This window comes from Octopus bimaculoides, chromosome 5, assembly GCF_046866305.1.
Source record: "Octopus bimaculoides isolate indiv1 chromosome 5, ASM4686630v1, whole genome shotgun sequence".
Classification (NCBI taxonomy): domain Eukaryota; kingdom Metazoa; phylum Mollusca; class Cephalopoda; order Octopoda; family Octopodidae; genus Octopus; species Octopus bimaculoides.
In genome coordinates this window covers 114,787,865-114,800,364 of record NC_142932.1, presented here as the reverse complement: position 1 = coordinate 114,800,364, position 12,500 = coordinate 114,787,865, and the positions used below count along the sequence as shown (strand labels likewise).

General features: G+C 35.4%; 4 non-coding genes across 4 annotated transcripts; 1 reads left to right on the top strand and 3 right to left on the bottom strand.

Annotated features, from left to right (window-relative positions):
- The first annotated feature begins 6,592 nt into the window (after positions 1 to 6,592).
- On the top strand, positions 6,593 to 6,665 carry Trnaa-ggc (transfer RNA alanine (anticodon GGC)). The gene has a single exon. It is a non-coding gene; the product is annotated as a tRNA-Ala (tRNA).
- A 970-nt stretch (positions 6,666 to 7,635) lies between these two features.
- On the bottom strand, positions 7,636 to 7,708 carry Trnaa-agc (transfer RNA alanine (anticodon AGC)). Its single transcript has one exon. It is a non-coding gene; the product is annotated as a tRNA-Ala (tRNA).
- A 2,327-nt stretch (positions 7,709 to 10,035) lies between these two features.
- Trnaa-agc (transfer RNA alanine (anticodon AGC)) lies at positions 10,036 to 10,108 on the bottom strand. The gene has a single exon. It is a non-coding gene; the product is annotated as a tRNA-Ala (tRNA).
- A 664-nt stretch (positions 10,109 to 10,772) lies between these two features.
- Positions 10,773 to 10,845, bottom strand: Trnaa-agc (transfer RNA alanine (anticodon AGC)). The gene has a single exon. It is a non-coding gene; the product is annotated as a tRNA-Ala (tRNA).
- Positions 10,846 to 12,500: the final 1,655 nt, after the last annotated feature.

The following is a 12,500-nucleotide window of genomic DNA, read 5'->3' as shown; positions in this document are numbered from 1 at the left end:
CTCACACACACACACACACATATATATGTATATGTATGTATATGTATATATATATATATATATATATATATATATATATATATATATATATATTGAGAGGTCACACCCCTTTACTACACATACGTAATTAGAATGTCCAGAAAAGATTCGCAAGAGGGATTCTTCAAGCCGAGCCAACAGGCAGGAGACCTAGGGGTAGATCAAAAGCAATATGGCTGGATAATATCCTTACTTTTAGTTAGTCTCGTTTGGGAATCCAAGCGGAAACTGTAATGATTGTTGTTTCTGTCAGGGTCTTATGATCTTATGGAGGAGCTGCCAATGTGCTCTATCCCCACGACCCTCCCAAGAATAGTGGGCGAATATGGATGGAAGGATAGCAAACAAAATGAATTAATTATCAAATCCTAATATACCCTCCTTTAAATCCAGCTATACTGATGAGAAATATATGTTCATTACAGTTTTGAAACGCTTTTTTGAGTGCAACTATATATTCAAACATTAAATTCATTGAAACGCAAATTTCAGAATAGTTTTTGGAAATCTAGAAATGATTACATTATAAACAGTCATAAAGAAATAACGAATGATTACACAATATTTAATCGATATTTCTGCGGGCGATTTAAAGTTTGCTGTTGCTTTTAACGAGAGATTCTATAGTCTTCATTTTGTGAACTTTATTAAAGGATTTTTTGCCGATGCAGAACATTGCAATCACAGAACGTTTCTGTCATTTTATATGCGATTATCATTATTTCCTCCTACCAACCTCCACTTTAATTTCAATCATGAAAAATCAATAAAATATATTATAATGTATGTATAAGAATCAATGAGACCAAGTTTTCGTTAATGGAGAATGTTTCATAAATTACAGATACTGAAATGTTAAGTAGCATACAGTGTTGGTGCGTTTTTATTATTATTTCACGTAACCAAAGATAACTATTCTTTGTAACGGGGACATAATATTACAGCGATAAAAAATATGACGTCATATAAAACTGAAATCACTTGGAAAGACATTCTATAATATTGCTGACGTCATAAGGCGGCGAGCTGGTAGAAAGGTTAGCACGCCTGGCGAAATGCTTAGCGGTATTTCATCTGTCTTTACGTTCTGAGTTCAAATTCCGCCGAGGTCGACTTTGCTTTTCATCCTTTCGGGATCGATAAATTAAGTACCAGTTGCGTACTGGGGTCGATCTAATCGACTGGCTCCCCCTCCCCCAAAATTTCGCGTCTTGTGCTTAGAGTAGAAAAGAATATTGATGACGTCATAAGAATTTATAAACTTTCGAGAGAACGTGAAACAATTATTTTTAGGAATAGTGGGTCTCGAAGTACGCAAAGCTATAAAAACCGAAGGATTTCCATGAGATTCGAAAGTTACGTCTCTTGTAGACATGACAAGCGTTCTACTACTGGATCAAAACAATTCTTCGAATTTATCCATTATAGAAACTGTATTCATACCAACGAGAATATATGTTGTTGACGTCATTAAAAAATTATGTGTGCGTGTATGTATGTGTGTGTGTAGATAAAGATAGATATGTATATATATATATATATATATATATATATATATATATAATATAAAATACGAAATTGGACAAGAACGCAAAACATCCAGACAGTTATGTGATACAAAAAAGGGACAACAAAACATCCAGATAGACGATACAAAGAAAACAAGGACGAGTAATTCGGAGTTTTCTTTCCTCGGTCGAGTTTCACATTATCTTTGCAATTTCGTCTGGTTATACTCGAGATTGCTCCAATCTAGCCAGCCCCAAAGGTTTCACGTCCATAAAGCGCTTAGCTTTACGGCGTTTCTTCATACCCTAAAACCCGTTGGCCTATGCCTCTCAAGCAAGTGGCCTCTCTAGAAAATAGAGGAGGAAAAAACTTTGTTATTGTCAACAACAAGGGATTGTCTCCCTTTGACTGCTAATTAACTGACCATATTGGCGTGTGGATTCTAGGACGCCAGTAGGAATTTCCTGAAGTGCCAGGGGAAAAAAGGAGAAAATAGCTTTTGTACCTTGATGAATGAAATCCCATTTTTATATATATATATATATATATATATATATATATATATATATATATATATATAAAATAATTGTAGAGATCGTACTTATTACATACTATGCGTGTAAGTATGGCGAACAAATGGTTTCTTGTATATTTGTTTGTCAGATCAGTGAAAATATGTACAAATTCAGTTGATATATTTGTCAACTAAAAATGCTTCTAGAACAGTTCTCTCACACCAGAACTGTTCTAACACTGATTTTGCTGGATAAAACTGGTTACATGTAATACAGTATCGTTGTGAACCTCTTAGCAAGTCTATTTATACACATAAAGAAATACAGGGCAGAATTTCCCGTCTCTTATGCAAACTGTTACATTGTCCAATGAATTCTTATCTTTAAAAGACAGTAGCATGTAATCTGAGGGATATGCGGATGCTTTTTTTAGCAGACCAAGACACTGCCTAGAGGTTCCTATTTCGACTCGTTCTTGCTCACGTTTTGCCAATTGTGTTACGGAACTCCATGAAATTAAGACTCTGTTGGTAATGGAAACTCTGTTTCGAAGTAGATAGAAATATAATCATGAATATATAGCTTTCTTTTATCTTTTCTTTTACTTGTTTCAGTCATTAGACTGCGGCCATGCTGGGGCACCCTCTTGATGAATTTTTAGTCGAATAAATCGACCCCAGTACTTTTTTTTAGCCTGGTGCTTATTCTATCGATCTCTGTGCTGAACAGCTAAGTTACGGAGACGTAAGCACACCAACAGGCACAAGCACACACACACACACACATATTCATATATATATATATGTGTGTGTGTGTGTATGTATATATATATATATATATATATATATATATATATATATATATACATATATATACATATATATATATATATATATATACATATATATATATATGCATACATATATATATATATATATATATATATATATATATATATATATATATATATATATATATATATATATATATATATAATTATAATATAGGGTATCTAAGAGATACCGCCACGCTGAAAATAGCGGTCAAATCTTGACTCTAAACCACAATAAATGTTCATATAGCACAAGGAGCGAAGACGAAGACAAAATAAACTAGTAAAAGTACTGGATAATTCCAGATCCCGGATTTTTGGCTTTGCATAATAAATGCTTTGCCTTCATCAGTGGAAATACACTCAGAAAAGCACATAAATACAAATATATATATATAAACATACAATATACTTACATATACGAACGTATACATACATATATATGCACGTATGCACACGACCAGTTTAAATTGCCCGCCTAAAAACTCCTCGTGCGATATGGTCAGAATATCAACCGCCGTAAATATAATGACAGAATAAATTTATATAAATAAGTATAAGATCGATATTTAAAATATTATTTAAAATATTGATTTTATCAAGTGGCCAGCTTGGGAATAAAAAACATCAAAGGTAACAATTATTTTAAATTATAATATAGGGTATCTAAGAGATACCGCCACGCTGAAAATAGCAGTCAAATCTTGACTCTAAACCACAATAAATGTTCATATAGCACAAAGAGCGAAGACGAAAACGAAATAAACTAGTAAAAGTACTATTGTGGTTTAGAGTCAAGATTTGACTGCTATTTTCAGCGTGGCGGTATCTCTTAGATACCCTATATTATAATTTAAAATAATTGTTACCTTTGATGGTTTTTATTCCCATGCTGGCCACTTGATAAAATCAATATTTTAAATAATATTTTAAATATCGATCTTATCCTTATTTATATAAATATATATATATATATATATATATATATATATATATATATATATATATATATATATATATATATATATATATATATATATATATATATATATATATATATATGCATATGCATACATACATACATATATATGACAGGTTTTTTTCAGATTCCGCCAACCAAATCCACTCACAAGGCTTAAGTTGGCCCGAGGCAAAAGTAGAAGACATTTGCCAAAGGTGCCACGCAGTAGGACTTCCCACGTGGTTGAAAGCAAGTTTCTTACCACACAGCCACGCCTGCTTCTCCACAAGATGTCAAAAACTTTTTCCACCTTCAAGAGCAAACTGTTAGAAAGTAGTTAAGCTAACTACCCTAATGTAGAGTTAGGTCATACAAGTAACTTACCTATGTATTTTTATATAATATTGGTTTCTTAAGTTGATTTACATGTATAATATAGCTAATAACTTTGTCAACGAAGGCAGTTCTTCGTAAAGCAACAGTCCATCGTCACATAATTATCTTTGTGGAAACTGTAAGTAAAATCCAGGTCTAATCATTGGACTCAAACTCCTTCCATGTTCGTTCATTAAATAATAACATAAAGTATCTTAAAATTTCAAATAATATTATTGTTTGAAAGTCGATAGTTGGATTCGAAATATGCATCAGTTATGAAAAAAGAAAATAGCATACAACAAAGCGCGTGATGACGTAGTTTATTCCAAGGTCGACCTGGAACAGAATGTCTATATTATTAAAAAATATAAAACGCGTAATTATCCAGTGAATTTCTGCAGCAGATAATTGAGTACATCACGAAAATTACTTTATATAAAAATGATTCCGATTTAGTTGTGAATATGGTCCATTATGTAGATGTTACGCTGTTTAAAGATAGATAGAACTGATACTCGAATGTTAAGAGCAGTCTTAAACATATCTTGAGAGCTCATCCCACCACGAAACGGCTGTATGGAGGGCTTCTGCTTGTTTCCACCATAACAAGGAAAAGGCGCTTGCGTTTTGTGGGGATATTGCTGGCAAGTGAGCTACCGTTATGGATGCCAAAGCATGGTCGTACTCGAGAAGGTCGTCTGAACACAACGTGTGTGGATTTACTCCCCAGAGACACTGGATTCCTCCTCGAAGACCTTCCTCAAAGCCTAGATGAAGACCTTCCTCGAAGACCTTCCGCAAGACCTAGATGAATGGCGTATGCCGGTTAAAAATTTCCGAGCAAGCTTGACCAGATGATGATGGTGATGATGGTGGTGATGTAGATGTTTCATAATTTGTATATTGACAAAGGGATTATGACATAACAGCAGAAGTTGGGGACCGCCCACCCGGCCCCTTAGTTTGCTTCTTCGTAACTATCTTTAAAATGTATATTTTCAATGTCATATTCCAGAAATACATTTTAGATGACAAAAATTATTAATAAGTCGGAAAAGCTTGTAACTGTTTCTGTCGAACACCAAGAATGTCACCAGGGTAGCCGAGTGGTCTTACGCACTGAGTTTTAGTTGCAACCAGGTTATCTTGGCGTGGGTTCCAGTGCCACTTCTGACAAGAAACATTTAAGTTTGCCTCATTTAAAATTCTATTTCTAATGTCAAATTATCATGTGAATAGCATTTCAAAACCTCTTCAGGTAACAAAGAAATTAATTATAAGTCTAGTTATACGTCGATATTAGTTAATATTCGAAAGCAGTGATTCTCAACTAGGCTCCATATGGCCTCTGAGAATCCATATAAGATTTTGGGGTCCACGCAACAAGATAGTAAATTAGGGATTCACAATAGTATTTTAAGGGCCATGGAAAAAATTTTGTTTTAGATATATGTATTGGTATGTATTGGTATGTATTGCAAGAAACAGTTAGGTTTCTTTCTCTAACATTTTACATAGTTCAACCTACACAAGTTAATGTGTGAAAACATTAATAAACAACACTCTATAAAACTAGCGTTAAGACACCGAATGGCCACGAGGATCCACCAGAGTACAATAGTAATCAAAGGGGTCCATAGATTAAAAAAATGGTTGAGAATCCCTGGTCTAAATCAACATTACGACAGATTTCCACTGTGACACTACTATAAACAGTGTATAAATATGCTTTGTGGAGGCGCAATGGCCCAGTAGTTAGGGCAACGGACTCGCAGTCATTGGATCACGGTTTCGATTCCCAGACCGGGCATTGTGAGTGTTTATTGAGCGAAAACACCTAAAGCCCCACGAGGCTCCGGCAGGGTATAGTGGCGAACCCTGCTGTACTCTTTCACCACAACTTTCTCTCACTCTTACTTCCTGTTTTTGTTGTGCCTGTAATTCAAAGGGTCAGCCTTGTCACACTGTGTCACGCTGAATATCCCCGAGAACTACGTTAAGGGTACACATGTCTGTGGAGTGCTCAGCCACTTGCACGTTAATTTCACGAGCAGGCTGTTCCGTTGATCGGATCAACTGGAACCCTCGACGTCGTAAGCGACGGAGTGCCGACAACAACAAATATGCTTTGCTTTCGTGTTTTTTCTTTTTTACCATTTTAAATGTTTCTTACTGCAACTTGTGTTTGGATAGATTTCTTTAGCTCAGGGAATTTAGATGTACAATCAATTTTCTCATATCCATGAACAATATTTAGTTGCCAACTTTAGTATTGTCTGAATAACCAGTTACTAATATGCCATTGATTCAACTTAATATATTATATGGATTTAGTTTTGGCGGCAATTCGGCGTGAGTGGGGAATTAGCTCAAGTGGTAGAGCGCTTGCTTGGCATGCGAGAGGTACCGGGATCGATACCCGGATTCTCCATTTCCATTTTTTTTTACTTTTTAAAGTATTATTCATTCTTACTTTACAGTACTTTCATGTATTTAAATTCTAACTTGTATTTGCATATGTGTATTTCCATATTCAAACTGCACTAATATAAATTAGTTTTGAAGTTCTATACTGTCGTATATTTAATTATTTGTTTATAAAAAGTATCTAACATATAGACGTACTCTACATGCCTACAGATGTATAGATCACGTTGTAATACATAAGTGTTGTTAATGTAGATATTACAGGCAGAAAATATGGCAATAGAATTTCGTTACATAAACGTAATAACATTACCTTCACCGTTACGGATGAATTACCCAGTAAAATTTGGGGTTTTAGGAAGTTTTTTTTATTCTGTTACATATCTTTACTTTCTTTCCTAATTTCTATTTCACAATTTCCTGTGGTGGGGGGGGGGGTATGCGTGTGTGTGTGTGTGTGGGAGTAAAACAATGTAATTATTAGTTTATTTGTCAGAGTTCTGTCAGAAAGACAAATGGAATATGTAAGACAAGAGGAAACAAGTGGGACAGAATGTCATTGAAGAGGTCACAGAATGTCATTGAAGAGGTCACAGAATGTGTGACGAAAGTAATTATTATAATTTCATGTGATATGTGAGCCGTATTCGAGTGAAATCTATCGAATACATTGGAAGACATATTTTGGTTTCTTAATATAATAGCAAGTTTGGTGACTCTTGAAAATTTAAATATATGCTATAAACAAATTATTAAATGCAGGTGATTATCTTCTTTCAGGAAACTAAATGTAATATAATACACTAATGAGTCAATCAATCATGCATGCATACATTTTAAAATGAATTTTATATCGTAATATACTTTGAAACATATGCAAGAATGAAAGAAATTCAGGCTAGCAAAGCAATTTCTAGACACTATTAACATGAATTAACATTACTTTAACCTGAAAAAAAAACGAAAAAAAGCAATGGAGAATCCAGGTATCGATCCTGGTACCTCTCGCATGCTAAGCGAGCGCTCTACCACTTGAGCTAATTCCCCGCTTCAACAAAGTTGTGCAAAACTATATTAACATAATATGTAAAATTAAATTTGCATCATGTAAGTGGCAATATTGTGTCAATATTAAGGCGGCGAGCAGGCAAAAATGTTAGCACGCCGGGCGATAATGCTTAGTGGTATTTCGTTTGTCTTTACGTTCTGAGTTCAAATTCCACCAAGGTCGATTTTGCCTTTCATCCTTTCGGGGTCGATAAATTAAGTACCAGTTACGCACTGGGGTCGATGTAATCGACTTAATCCCTTCGTCTGTCCTTGTTTGTCCCCTCTATGTTTAGCCCTTTGTGGGCAATAAAGAAATAAGAAACGTTAGCACGCTGGGCGAAATGCTTAGCGGCACTTCGTTTGTCTTTACGTTCTGAGTTCAAATTCCGCCGAGGTCGACTTTGCCTTTCATCCTTTCTGGGTCGATAAATTAAGTACTAGTAGCGTACTGGGGATGATCTAATCGACATCCCTCTCTCCTCCCCCCCAAAAATTCCGGGCCTTGTGCCTAGAGCAGAAAAGAATATTAAGGCGGCGAGCTGGCAGAATCGTTAGCACGCCGGACGAAATGCTCAGCGGTATTTCGTCTGTCTTTATGTTCTGAGTTCAAATTCCGCCGAGGTCGATTGTGCCTTTTATCCTTTTGGGGGTCGATAAATAAGTAGCAGTTGCGTACTGGGATTGATCTAATCGATTTAATCCCTTTGTCTGTCCTTGTTTGTCCCCTCTATGTTTAGCCCCCTTTGGGCAATGAAGAAATAAATATGAAATGTCGCCGAAGTCAACTTTACCTTTCATCTTTTCCGAGTCGATAAAAATAAGTACCAGTTAAGAACTGGGGTCGATGGAATTGACTTACCTCTTCTGGCCCTGTGCCAAAAATTTTCAAACCATTCTGACAATATCAAATTCTGCAATTGAATACCGTCTGTGGAAAAGAAAACAATGTTCATTGTATTAGCAGTTATTGTAAGAAATATGATATTAATAATAATAATAATAAATGCATACACTGCTAACAATATCTCATTTATAAACAAGTTGAAACAAAATATCGAAAACTCATTTAGCCCCAATAAAAATCCATCAGAATCTTCAAAAGAAAATAATTTGTCTTATGTGAAAAATAGTTTCTTTTGATGGTGTAAACATTCATAGAAAACCTACCGTTGCATAAAAAATATACAAACGTAACATCAAAAAATAAATTATGAAAGATTAATATTATTATGTACCAGATATACAACAAAATCGAAAACATTCTATCCATCCATCTTTTTCGTTCAATATTCTTGGGAGGGTAGAATCCCCAGGCACTTCCTCCATAAGGCCCTATCAGAAGCAACCGTCTCTGCACTTTCCAGATGGATTCCAAAGGATGACCAACTGAGACTTTGGATATTAGCCAACCATCTCATTCTTAGTCTACCCTTGTCTCCGGCCGGTTTACTCGGCTTGAAGGATCCGTCTTGCGATTCCTTCCTGCAACATTCATATCATATGTTCGGAATACCGGAGCTGTGACCACTCAATGCTCAGAGGTAGACACTCGACCTGGAGAGACTCCTTGATCTCCGAGCTACGCACCCTATCAAGTAATGTAACTCCCGAGAACCTTCAAAGGAACCTCTTTTCGACCACTTCTGTTCCCGATCGTACTCTTTCGGTTTAATTCCAGCTTCGTGCCTGGCGCGAAGAAGACCACCAGAGCTTGCGATACGAAAGAGGCTCAAAAGACCAAGATCGAAAACAATTTTACGCTAAATGACTTTCAGAAGTGAGCTGTGTGGCTATAATCACTAATCTAGCTATTATATATTTAATACAAGAATTTTTGCTGGAGTTAATTGTGTTTTCATATCTCTTTTTAACTTGTTTATTATGCATGAGGTGTTATTACGTGCAGTGTGCTTGATTTTTTTAATATTCAACATTATATAAAGTATGTTTTTTGCATATATATATGAAACAAGTTTGAAATAATGGTCATTACATATTATTCCTTTACTGGAGCAAATTTGGCTTACAGCTGTTTCCAGTAGTCATTATAGGTACATTACTAATAGGTTTGTGTAAAAACCAGTTAGTCTGGAGCCCATCCGCGTAATTACGATACAGAATTGTGAAGAACCATAATTTTTAACCCTACCAAAAGATTAAATAGACCTCTTCACTAATCTAAGAAATATTGTAACCTAATTTGTCACATACGCAAAAAGAAAATCAACGTTTTCAAAGCAATTCATAGAAACTACAACACAATAAAACATGAATTAACAATACTTTCTAACGAAAATGATGGGAAGCAAAAAAAGAAAAAGGATTGGAGAATCCGGGTATCGATCCCGGTACCTCTCACATGCTAAGCGAGCGCTCTACCACTTGAGCTAATTCCCCAGTGCTGCGGTAAATTTCCAAAGCTATATATATATGATATGTAAAATGAAATTTACGTCATATATGTAAATAGATGGTTGTTATAGCAATAATTAATTTAGCAGTTGAATATTGCTTACAGGAAGGCGAAAAGTAATTGTTAATGATAAGCAAACGCTCTACCGCTTCATCTAATTCCCTACCTGCAAGGATGTGATACGTAGGTATGTAATAAGTACAAATGTTTTGAAATGAAATTTGTTTATTTATTATACCTCAACAGAATTTCACTGAAAGTCTCCACCATTGGTAGAGAGAGCCTGCGAGGCGCTGAAGAAAAATGAGGAGATAACTGGGGTTGCAAAAAGGGTGTAGCGATGGATGGCAATGGCCCCTCTATTTTTCAATGGTGCACTTGAGTTTTGACAATAATGTTTAAAAATCGAATTGAAAACACATAATATGAGTAATCACGTCAAAAACCAAAACAATGTCAAGAAGAAATGGAGAATCCGGGTATCGATCCCAGTACCTCTCACATGCTAAGCGAGCGCTCTACCACTTGAGCTAATTCCCCAGTCTTACTCAACTATTTCCAGATAATATATAAAATGAAATTTACGTCACATGTAGATAGATGGTTGTTGAACAATCTCTTCGAAAACCAAAACAATTTTAGACAAAATGGAGAATCCGGGTATCGAACCCGGTACCTCTCGCATGCTAAGCAAGCGCTCTACCACTTGAGCTAATACCCCACCTACGATAGTCTGGGACCTATGTACGTAATAATAAGTAGAAATGTTTTGAAATGAAATTGATTATTTGTTATGCTCCAATAGAATTTCAGCGAAATTCTACACCCGTGGATCCCAAAGTGAACGGAACCGCACCCCTGTGGTGGTAGAGAGGGCCAGGGAAGCGTTGAAGAAAAATAGGTGATAATGGGGTTGCTAAAAGGGTGTGGCGATGGATGGCAATGTCCCTTCTATTTTTCAATGGTACACTTGAGTTTATAAAATGTCTAAAAATCGAGGTGAAAAATATTGCATAAGAAAACTAGCTTCAAACAAGAACAGAGAACAAAAGGAAAACTTTAAAACTTAACGAAGCCGGTTATAAAATTCCCAAAAGAATTCCGTTCAAAGACGAAAACATATGACACTGATCAAAAAAAAGTCAACAAAGCAGAATGGACAAATACTAACGAAGAAATAAATGTTTGGCATTGTTAACATTCTTCATTACTGCCACTATTTGTAAAAAGACTTTCTGGATGTTTCTACTGCAAGTGTTTGTACTGAACACCAGGTAACGCTACGACCATAGCTTCATCTATACGTTTCATTATTGTTTTTGCACTATTTATCGAACATCTTTTTATCGGTGTTTGTTATATTATTTTTTTTTATATTAACATTTCTTACTATTACCACTTTATTTGAAAAACAGAAAACATCAAAACATGCCAATACATAACCAAATTATTCAGATACAATAACCTCATTAGTAACTTTTGACCCCATAATCTTTAAAAACTTTATTCACTTTAAAATCCTAAAAAATCATGATTGCTGTCATCCTCAATCAGTTTCTGGCTGTCATTTTCCTCAAGTTCCTGGAATTCATCAGCTTCTTTACATTCCTCAAAGCCGTCGTTGTTTTCAGAATCAGATGTATCGTTATCGTTATATAAAAAAAAATCACCCTCAGAGCTATCTAGGGTGTTATTGATTCCAGATTTTTTGAAATCTTTTAAAATTATTTCAGTTTTTACTGCTTCCCACGAATTTTTCACGAATTGTTCACTTCACTGAATGATAATATTTGCCGCATTATATGTTACTGATATTTACTGCAATTCTGATTGAATAGATTGAGAATAGCAATGTGCTACCCTGAGCAGGTCCGTGTTTAAACTGGTGATGTCATTGATTTGGGACTGGCTGCTCACTGCAACTGCGCATATGTTTTGTCGGTGTCAGACTCGCTCGGTATTACCAAAACAATGTCCGCGAGATGGTTATAACGGAGAGACAATTGTTCCGTTGTTTGTTTAAGGGTTAGATAGAATTAAAATATTTTATGCTTCATCGAAGATTTGTTTTATTTATACGACGCTGTTACTTGTTGATACAGGAAATATAATAATAGTTACTGGTTGGAAATCTATAAACACCTATGATAGCATGTGGTTTGCCCCACCACAGCCATTAGTTAACGAATTATCACAGTCATTTATGGAACATTCTATGTTTAACCTATTATGGCATTCTGATAGTTTCAAAAATTATCATACGGAAAAATGTCTGGTTTTCAGTACAGACGTGAGCACTGAAGGAGTGTTTAAAATCCACGCCAATGGTGCATGTTAGTTTCCAAGCCGCTCGAGTGGCGGCGCCACTTCCATTGT